Below are 11,750 nucleotides of genomic sequence, written 5' to 3'. Positions count from 1 at the left end.
TTTTTTCACTAAGTTATAGTCAATATGAAGTGCAAGGACTGATATTCATCTGTGCTCTAAGACTAAGACTTTAGAAATCTTCAGATTTCATATCATTTACCTTGCATTTACACAAATTTTGGCTAAATTTATAAATATTCTAAAGCCCACTTTTTGTGATCTTTAAGCAAATTTATTAAAGTGCGTTAGTTGGAGTTACAAGAACATATTGATCTATAGATATAAATTTACGCACTATTTTAGTTCGATTCATCTGGTCTTTTAAGGATGCTTAAATTAGATAAGAACATCTTGGAAAAAAAAATCAATATATGTTCTCCCTCATATGTGGATCCTAGAACCAAACCCTGATAAGTGAGTATGTATCCAGACACAGCTACAGGAACCAGGATAATGGAAAGGAAACAGGGAGGTAAAGGAAAAGAAAGACCCTGAAAGACAAGAACAGTAGGAAACAGGCCTTAATAAGGGAGATATGGATAAAAATTGGCTTATCTTGAGGGAGGGGGAGGGAAGGGTATACAAGGAACCTAGGGGATAAAGGGAAAGAAGGAGCTCAAGAGAGATAGGACCGTAGAGGAAGGATATTATTAAGGGAGAAAGGGAGGAAATGGGGGCACCTTAAGTGGGAAAACCATGATCGAGGGGTGAGACAATACGAGAGATAAACAATGCCTAGTTGGTTTTGGAAACCAGAGGGAACCATATTATTCCTACAACCTACTGACAAATTATACATAGCAGGTCAAGAAATATATGTCTAAGTAAGGTTTCTCTAAGAACAATTGGTCTTTGCCCAAGATTTATCTACATGACACACGGTAATTAAAAGTACCAGACTGGTGGAACTAACATTCTTGGATGTTTAACAGACATACTTTGAGGCCTATAATAATATGGTCAGAGGGACATAAAGGACAGTTTTTGCTCCTTGCCCTCCTAGGTCGACTAGTTCCAGGGGACTATGAGCATCTCTCAAAATGTCCTGTAATTGTAATGGGTCACCTCTCCTCTTGATCAAAGAAGCCGAGGAGACCGCACCAGATGGACTTGAATCAGTGTCCAGCCTACAAAGAGGAGGGTCAACACAGAGGATTCATTTCCTCCATGCTTCCAAGTGAAGCCAATCATGGTCAAGAAGGACCTTTGACTTATCTTCACATAGGCAGAACTGGTAAAAGAAAGGAGCCAGGGGCTCCTCCCAAGCCCATGTGACCCCTGAGGAACATAGTCTCAAACGACCTCAAGAGCAAAAATAAATCAGTTTATCTGGGCCAACTGTATGGCCTTAAACACCCAAAAGGAAAGTATAACCAAAGATTAAAGGGTCTAATATAATTTGTTACGAGTCCATATGCATAGCTAAAGGCTACATAACAAACAACAATGCCAGATAGGAGATACCTTGTTTTGAGTTGTTGGCCAGGGTGGCCAATGGGACTCCCAGATAGTAACCCACGTAGAACTGGGAAAATGAACAGCAGACCCCAATCTTACCTAAAGGTATACTGACAAGTGATTGCTGCTAGATGAGGAACAGCTGATCTTCCTAAAACAAAGACCTCTAGTTAGGCTGACTAGATTCACCAGATGGGCAAGTAGTGGGAAATGGCTGGGGGTGCCAACAATGCAGCAGTATAAGGGCTCTAGTGGGGGAAGGGAGACTATGGGAGGGTACCATCTGGGAAGTGGTTGAATAGTTGAATAAGATGGTTTGGGATGTTCTGTGTGATACACACACACAAAAAAAAAAATTAACAAAATTTTTAAAATGTATTATATTTGAGGAGAAAGCATGGAAATTTACATCATGTTAATTAGTAGAGGTGATAAACATTACCATTGAAATTTACCCGATGACTTTATAGACATTCACAGGTGCCAAGGATCCAAGCACAACTGATTATGATTAGTAATAATCAGATACATACAGATTAGAGATGCAAGCACCAACATCTCAGTGTTAGTAGTAAAACAATGAGTCTTTCTGCATGGAACAATATATTCTAAAATGAAATGGAGATCTTTTTCAAAGGTTAAAAACTCATTCAATTTTATGTCTTACAGGGCTTATACTGAGTTCAATATTGTATAACTGTATTAATTCAACTGTGAACCTAGAAACTTGCAGCCACTTGTGAAAGAGATGTACTCTTGCTCTGGAGTGCATTATTGAATATGTTAAAGCTGTAGTGCAATGCTTCTTCTAATCATGTAGTTATTAAAAATATTTTAATAAATAGTGATAAAAAATAATAATTCTTCAAAGCATAAAAATTGCTCCTTAATAATTAGTAGATGTGCAAAACATTACCATTGAAATCTACCTGACGACTTTATATCCTTGGTCAGACACATCCTTTATATCCTCAAACAACACCCACTTTTACCGCTGCTCTCAATTGCCCTCCAGAATATGACAGTAAGACCCTATTGTTCAATTTATGACATATGTGAGTGTCGAGCAAACAGGAATTAATCAAGGTGGTACTGACCATAAGATCTTTTATAAAGGTTAAAACCTCATTTAATTTTATGTCTTATAGGGTTTATACTGAGTACCATACTATATAACTATAATAATTCAACTATAAAGTGAACAATTTACAGCCAATTTTGAAAGAGATGCATCTTAGCTCTGGAAATTGTTATTGAATATGTCAATGCTGTTGTAATGAAAAAAATAAAAAATAAAAAATAAAAAAACAAGAAAGTAAAACCCAAAGCAATGTAGATAAATCAACAGCCAGGATTGAGTCAGCTCAACTTTCCTCACCTACTTCCATTCTAGAAAAACCGTATGCAAACAACTGCCTGTGAGCTCTAATTATTTGCATCTAGAGACTGTTGTTGAAAATTGTAAACACAGAAATGTTTTGGTCATGAGTGCTACAGTCATTTCCCACTCTTGCCCTGAGACAAAGGCTGTAGTGAGCCCAATTGAAGGAGCTACACAGCAAGGATTTCAGAGCTCTGTGTACCAGAGAGATTTGCAGATTTCCAAGGTCATCTTGTGCACCTTGTTCCCAAATGGTGTCTTTCTCTAAATAACTTTTAAAAGTCTGGAAAAAGAGTAATCATCTTATCATGATTAGGTGGCTCCTAGTCTTTACAGATTAAACAGTGGAGAGAAACATGTCCCATCATTTTGGTTGGAATCTGATGCTGGAAATTCTGAGTATTCTTTGTGTTTTGCTGATATTACAGAAAAGAGCACTTCAAAAAGAAAACGAAACAAGTTACAGTGTGGCAATTTTCAAACCTTAAGCAGGGAAGGGTTGATTTCAGCAAATTGTGCTGGCTCTGATGCTGAGGACAGTTATTGGAGTCTCACCAAAGTCATGGTCCTAAACAAGCTCTTGGAACTTACCAGTCCTGGGACTTGAGAATTCATCACCATCACCTATACTTGTTCCAGGCTTTCTTTGTTTTTTGATTGTCCTAAGTCTTACACACAGTGTTGATTATTTTAAAGTATCCAGACCTAGACCTCTAATAGTCCTCCTTTCACACTGATTAAATGAATAAAATGTAGTTCATTAACAAACACATTAACACAGCTATCCCTCAATATCCATGGGAAATTGAGTCTTTAGTTTACTTATAATACCTAGGACAGCATAAATATTGCATAAATTTTTCTATTGTTTAGAAAATAGCAGGAAAAAAGTCTTACATATTCAATACAAATGCAGTTTTGTTTTGTTTTTTTTTTACAAATTTTTCTTCAGTTGAATTGTAGATAGGAGCCTACAACACAGTCAATTATAATCTCTGGTATAAACCAGTCTCTTCTCATGGACCCCCACTTAAGGAATTTCCAACAGGGTTGGTCTTGGGTGAGGCCCTAACATTTTCATGGCCCATTCTTCTGTAGAGTTAGTACGGAAAGAAACACTCTGGGATAGGTATAGGCTAAAAAGAATGGAATGGACACCAGGTGTGCACCTGTCACAAATTTCTACAGATGGCAACACCACACTATAGACAAAGCATAGTAATGAGTCATCAACTCAGGGCAATTTTAAATCTTATGAGCTATAGGAATTTAACAAAGTGACCTAGTCAGGACTTCTGCATCAATGCAGGTAGTTGTAAGGGCTACCAGAAACAGTGCTTATGCAACTGATCCCATTATGGCCAGCTCTGGCAGAGCACCTCTATAGGGAATGCTCAGAAGAAATGGCAGCCTCTCCTCCCACCCTTCCTTCTTCTCTTCCTCTTCCATCTTCATTATCCCTGCCCTCTATCCTTTCCTTGTCTTCCTTCTACCATATGATCAATGGATACTCTTCTTCCCCTGACTAAGCCACCCCTGACGTATGAAATGCAAAGCTCTCCCAGGTGTCTGGAATCACATGGAATCAACCCCAGCCAGCTTTGAATGTATGTGCTCTTTTCATCCTCTCTTTCCCCTCCTTCTTTTACTGTGTTTCCCTGGGCCATAACTTTCAAATTGAGCAAGCCATAGTAGATGCCCTCAAGTCCACCTTTCATTTCTTTAATCTGATTCTCAGCATTTAGTTTCGCTTTATTTTTGGAGACAGGATCTTTTTACATAGTTCAGTCTAGCTTGAACTCCTAAATCTCTTGCTTCAACCTCCCAAGTGCTGAGATTCCAAGAGCATGCCACCACACGTGGCTCTGTGTCATTTCTTGTATGCTGCGTTCACAACACTATTCATAAGCAGCAGAAGTTAAAATGAGTGAAAGTAACTCACAAATGGCTCCAATAGGCCTGAAAGCCATCTGACCTCACTGAGTACCACACTTGAAACTGCAAGGGCTGTAATTCAATTAAGATAACTCATTAAATTTCTTTTAGAGATAAAGCACACATCAAGGACTTGCCCCAAATCACACAGAATTTCATAAATTACATAAAATCTCAAAGTTTTAAAAAGTATGCGTCTATTTTCATGATTTTCATGAACTTTGAAATGAAGATTTCAGAACCTATAACCTCTCTGTGGATGCCCAAGAATTAGGTTTCCAGTAGTACAAGTGATCTCTCCACAGTAAATCACATTCAGAGCTTGGGTCTCACCCAAGACTGAGGGTCGAACTAATAAAAGTCACTGGTGGTACAAAAAAAAAATCTCCATCTCTCATTCATGGATAGCCTTTAATGCTATATATATGCTTTGCTGATTCTCAGAATAATATTTAGAAGAAAATGAGGTTGAATGGAATTAGTAAGGCTTACATTTGTTTCTGATATGAGCATACAAGATTAAAAAAAAACTTTAACACTAGTAGGAAAGAAAAATATTTTATGTTTAATATAAGGACACATAAAATTTTACTATAATTCAGCCCTAAGGAATTTTTTAATTGGCTCAGTAATGAAAAACACAAAATTACTGAAAGTATGTATGCTGAGATCTTTCAATACCCACTCCTCAGCTTAAACCACTTGTCACCTTAATATCCAATTTCATTAATATAATGTTTCCAAACACTTGGCCCTTCAGAATAAGGCAAGAATGAGTAAATGATACCATTGAGCCATAATTTGTACCCAGCAAGGGAAAGAAATGGCAATATCAATGTATTGTACAAATATAATTACTTTAAATTACAACCAGCCATTTCTTAATCAAGAACAGTGGCAAAATCACAAATTTCATTGCTTCTTCATTTTTAGAACTGGGTCCAACAAATGAAAAATAATAACCTCACTAGTTTCTGTGGTCTGGCACAAAGAAAAATATTTTCCAAATCAGGAAATGTTTCTATGAATAGATTAGCCAACAATTTCAAGTATATGTCTTTGAATTATATCTTGCATGCAATACCAGTTTCAAATGAGCCATTAGTTAACGAGGACAGTACATATTTTAATAGGTTAAGAGACTTTAAGGGAATTAATGCATCTCAAATAAATGCCTCAGGGGGCTCTGCTTTACTGCAAAGAAGATAATTCTTTCCTGAAAAGGAGTAAGCTTCATTAGAAATTAAGATGTGAAGATCATGAAAGGAATCAATTGATTCAATAAGTTCTATGCAGTGTATGGTTCATGGGGGCAAATCAGCATCTGAAGGCTATTTGAGGACTAAGACAAAGGTCTGAAACAGAAACTTGTGAAACTTCAGAGCCTGTTAAAAGGTGTTTTGTTAAAGTGACTTCAAGGACTTTCCAGGTCAAGGTGGAACATTAATAAGGGGATGGAGACAAGGGAGAGCAAGTAAGGGAGGGAGGGAAAGAGAGAACAGGAGAACATGTTCCAGAATATGCAAATAAGAGCCAGTCTCAATGCTGCACTTCCCTTTTCAGCCTGCACAAGCTCACAGTTTCTAGAAGGTGCTTGGAACTCTGTACAAGAGGAGCTTTCATTTTTTCCACTCTATACCACCATCCTTGTTTTATTGAGAGGAAACACCATGGGACTGCCACTTTACTTATCTCCAAATTGTTTGTTCTCTTGTTCTCATTTCTGGAAATGTTTGTAAATCCAAGAGCAAATGTTGGGGACAAACCAAGCCTTTAAAAATCTGGGTTTTGAGAGTATTCAATTATTCCATTAATATCAGTCACTGGTGCTGTCCCACTCTAAGTCATGACAGGACTCTCAGTTCCTTTCACTGTTTCTTTAAGCCCAGTCCTGCCTTCTTGCTTCAACTTTTATATATTGCAACAGGGCTGAAAGCTGCTTGGGGAGCCCCATAGCAGTGAAGCACACTGCTTTACCAAGCCTAGATAATCTAATGGCATTCACTGTTAGTATCCATCAGGGTCTTTTCACTATCTAAGTTAAACCCACCTCCTTACTGCAAATGCCAACTAAAGCTTTGGAAGGAAGGAATAGATGTATACCAATTCACATTAAGAGATGAGTGACTAGAACATGGCAGTGCACATCTTTTTTCCCAGCACTTGGGAAGCAGAGGCAGAGGCCGAGGCAGGCAGATTTCTGTGAGTTCAAGGCCAGTCTGGTCCTGGTCTACATGGAGAGTTCTCAAAAAGACCAAAAGAAAAAAAAAAGAGTGACTGGTCCTTTTGAGTTAAAATACAAGTCCATAACGGATCTTCTGTTCTACTTCCACAGAACCACTAGGGTGATCTGTGCAAAATGAGTGACCAATGGTCAAGGTTTCACGTTCACTCCGCCTGCATCACCACCTTACTCATCTATCCACAGTGTCTGCCCAGTACTTCAACTGTGCTCTTCCTTCTTCCTACTTCGGAATCCATTTTCAAATGCTTACCTTTCTTCTAAACCTTTAAAAACTAGCCTGGGAACATACTTCTGCAGTCACAACTATTTAGCAAGACTTGAGGTTGAAAGTCTCAGCTGACAAGCATCATTGTACTACTTATCACTGCATCACTGTAACCAAAACACCTGACAGAAATGATTTATAGCTCTCTCCCACAGGGCTCCTGTAGGACCACAGCCATATCTAATCCTGCTGAGGACCAGGAATATGAGGCGTCTATGATCCCTAATCCTATCCCCGGTGACTATGATACATACATAGGAGATCCAAAACTGGACCTTGCTTATGAAGTGTGAACAGGTCTGTCAGGTGATTCCCAAAGAGATCAAAAACTTCGTGAAGTATTTCCATAAAACTGTCTTGGATTTTATTGACCAAAGAAAGAGTATGCACTTCAGGTTAGTCAAATCACAGTGATATCATTGGTCAGACAGTACATGAGATTCAGGCAAGCTATGAGAACATTTGAATCAAGCTGACAAAATGATTCTTCAAGTATACGTATTTTAGGTCAAGGATGGTGGCGCATGCTTTTAATTGCAGCACTCAGGAGGTAGAAGCAGGCAGATCTCTGAGATTAAGCTGGCCCTGTCTACATTGTGAGTTCCAGGTTAGCTGGGACTGTACAAAACAAATAAACAAGCACAAAAGAATATATATTGGTCTGGGGCTGAAACTATTGCTCCACAGGTTGGCAATGATTCTGAATTGTTAATGCTGATGGGCCTGCTCCCTTTGAACTACCCAACTAGTGACTCTGGACGTCATTGAGGAGTTCATTTGCCAGTTCCAATTACTACTGCTGCAAGACTTCCAAGAACTCAGAGGAGGACACTGACTTCTTTCATTCCTATCCTAAAATCTAGAATGTTCACAAATCCTCAATGTCCTTCACTCTCTGGCAGACAAATCCAGTATCAACCAGCTGCTGGACATGAACGCAAGTAGAGGTGACCCCAAAAGTGTGGCTGGAGAGCATGGACAGCACTTCCTCTAACAAGATGCTTGGCTGCTTCAGAAGACTGGTGGGGTTTTTGCAACTGGACACTCTGTTGGGAGATTATTACCAGGCCATCAAGGTACTAGAGAACATTGATCTGAATATAAAAAGCAAGTATTCCCATGTGCCTAAGGGCCAAGTCAACACAGATTATGTGGTTTTGCATAGCAATGATGTGTTGCTATCTAGGTCTTTGCCAACATCCTCCTGTTCATCCAGAGAACCAAGAACATGTTCCAGAGGACCACATACAAGTATGAGATGATTAACAAGCAGAACGAGCAGATAATTATGCTGTTGGCCATTGTCCTCACCATGTACTCCATGAAGATTGACAAGAGCTTCCACCTCCAGCTGTGGGAAAAGTACAAGGACAAGATGCCACACATGCAGAAAGGTGACTGTGGTGGTTTGAATGAAAATGTCCCCCATAGGCTCCAAGTATTTGGATATTTTGTCCCTAGATGATGGCATTGTGTTGGGAGGTCTTAGAAGGTATGGATATCCTGGAGGAAGGATATCACTGAGGGGTGGGCTTAGAGAGTTCTTAAACCTTGCTGGATCTCTTCTCTTGCTTCTTGTGCCTGTGTGATGATGTGGGCACTTCATTTCTGCTGCTCCTGCTCCAGCCACCTCCAGCCACCATGCCTCCTTGCCATGATGGATTGTAATTCCCCTGGAATCATAAGCTCAAATAAACTCTTCCTTCTATAAATTGCTTTGGTCAGTTTTTCTACCACAGCAACAGAAAAGTGACTAATACAAACATACAAGTAATTGGTACCAGAGAGTGGGCTGCTGACTGTGAAGAACCTGACCATGTGGGGTTTTGGAAGAATGTGGAAGACTTTGGAAGCTTGGATTAGAAAAGTAGTTGACTGATATAAGCATTCTAGTAAACACCTGGAAGAAAGTAGTGCTGAGAAGAATATAGTACCAGAGGAAAATAAGGACTTAAGCAGTAATTGGGATATTTTGGCAGAGAGTCTGGCTGGAGTCTGCCCACAGCCAAAAATACTGCCTGAGACTAAATTTAAAAGCAGTGGACTAATTTCTCTGGCAGAAGAAATTTCAAGACAGCATAATGTAGGAACGGTGGCATGGCTCTTAATAGTGAATATTATACAGATTTACAGTGAAAAAGAGCAAATGGAACAGAAAGACAGAATATAAAGGATGGATTGAAAAAGAGCACTAGGAAGATAAATGTTGGAGCCCAGCCATGTGCTCTAAAGGATCACTTTGACAAGGAGATTAAAGTGATTAAGGAAGGACCTACAGATTTGCACTTAAACAATGGAGAGAGTACCTCCAGTGCAATACCACACCCAGTTAAGCCTCCAACTTGTGAAAGGAAAAGGTCACCTGGGCCACTGAAGAGACAAGCTTCTAAAATGGATAAAGCAGGCTGGGGTCCATCCCAAACTTGCAGCCAAACTTGGCAGTATCATTCACTTGGTGCTGGCTTTAGAGGCATGAAAGAAGAATGAAGGGGTCATTGGTTCATCCTCTGAGGTTTCAGTGAGCCACTGAGGCCAGGCAGTGTTCCCCTGAATAGAGAACACGCTGATAGGCCATTGCGTGAAGCTGTGAAGGGGAAGCCTGGTCAGCAATGGAGACCCCAAGAAGACATGCATGGTGCCAGATCTGTGAGGCATCTGCCAAGAAGACCTGCATATAGAGTGTGGTGCCAACCAAAGAGAGAGATGTATGTTGCAACCAGCAAAGTTGGAGAGGTTGAGCCATATAAGACCTTTGGAAGTAAAGTTCCAGAAGTCAGACATGGAGCTACTGGATTTGGCGTTTGCCCTGCTTGTTTTTGGTCTTGTTTTGGTCCAGTATTTCCTTACTATGCTTCTATTCCTCCCTTTTGGAATGGTAATGTGTATTTGGTTCCACCGTATATTAGGAGTATGTAATTTGTCTTTTGATTTTACAGGGGCTTACAATTAAGATATTTTGTTGAGGGGCTGAAGAGATGGCTCAGTGGTTAAGAGTACTGACTGCTTTTGCAGAGGATCCAGGTTTGATTCCCAGCACCCATATGGTGGCTATAAACTGTCATTGGCTCCAGTTCCAGGGGAATCTGAAGCCCTCTCTGACCTCCGTGGCACTGTATGACACAGGTGCACTCACATACATGCAGGCAATACACTCATACACATAGAATAAAAATAATAAATGAAATATATAAAAAAAAGATATTTCACTGAACCTCAGAAGAGACTTTTGGCTGTGGACTTTTGAATAGTAGTGAGATTGATAATGACTATGGGGACCTTTAAAGTTGCACTAAATGCAGTTTGCATTTTATATGGTTATAAGCCTATGGGGACCAAGGGATGGAATGTGGTGGTTTAAATAAAAATGTCCCCCATAGGCTCAAAGTATTTGGATATTTTGTCCCCAGATGATGGCAGTTTGGGGAGATCTTAGAAGGTGTGGCTATCCTGGAGGAAGCACATCACTGGGGGTGGGCTTAGAGAGTTCTTAAACCTTGCTGGATCTCCAGTCGCTCTCTTGCTTCCTGTGCTTGCTTGAAGATGTGAGAGCTTAGCTTCTACTGCTCCTGCTCCAGCCACCTCCAACCACCATGCCTCCCTGCCATGACAGACTGTAATTCCCCTGGAACCATAAGATCAAATAAACTCTTCCTTCTATAAATTGCTTTGGTCAGTGTTTCTATCACAGCAACAGAAAGGTGACTAATACAGTGACCTACAGGTGAGGAACTTTTAGTCATTCCTGTCCCAACTTCCTGTTGCCCATAGTGCCCAATTATGACAATGTCTGCCCTAACAATCACAAAGAGCCCTTCCTTCAGCAGCTGAAGGTGTTTTCTGATGAAGGAGTTTTCTCTCCACCATTTGCAGCATCCTCAAGCTATACATCTTCTTGCCTGTGGCCAGGCTGGCTGCTTCCTGAACCTCAGGGAGTTTTGCATCCAGCTTCTTGTCCTCTAATACATGATGAATAACCTGGAGTGGAGCATTGACATCTATATCCTGGATAGCAAATTCCAGTTAGCCTTGAAGATTGACTTCTATCATTGATAAGGACATGATCTGTGTCACAGAAACCGAAAGTTCCAGGCACTACAGGATTTCTTTATCCATAAGTTCTATGAATTTGAGGAGCTTAATCAAATCCTGAAGATGTGACTGAGGGCCTGAGGCTACACATATGCACAAGAGTCAAGAACCTGTTTTGATATTATAGGCAGGAAATGCTTTATCACCAGGAAATCTTTATCCAGATGAGTCATCAGTAGAGTTAAAATTCATTCACTTAAGGACTGAAATATTTTAAGGAGGGTTCAATAAAGGACTTTCATTTGGAAAAAAGAAAGAAAAGAAATGATTTGTTTTGACTCACTGTTTTAGTGAGTTCAGTCCTCATGTGCCTAAGTGGATCATGGCACCTGGAGCTTGTGGCAGAGAACAGCTGTTCACATCATGGTGGACTAGGAAATAGGGAGTGAAACCAGAAGTGGCCAGCGACCCACTTCCTCCAGTTAGGCCCCATCTCC

General features: G+C 40.1%; 1 pseudogene; it reads left to right on the top strand.

Annotated features, from left to right (window-relative positions):
* The first annotated feature begins 7,931 nt into the window (after positions 1-7,931).
* LOC103735713 lies at positions 7,932-11,382 on the top strand (annotated as a pseudogene).
* The last annotated feature ends 368 nt before the right edge of the window (positions 11,383-11,750 follow it).

Source organism: Nannospalax galili, unplaced genomic scaffold (genome assembly GCF_000622305.1).
Source record: "Nannospalax galili isolate Female #2095 unplaced genomic scaffold, S.galili_v1.0 scaffold296, whole genome shotgun sequence".
Taxonomy (NCBI): Eukaryota; Metazoa; Chordata; class Mammalia; order Rodentia; family Spalacidae; genus Nannospalax; species Nannospalax galili.
The sequence above is the reverse complement of the archived record's forward strand: the minus strand, read 5'-3'. Positions and strand labels throughout refer to the sequence as shown.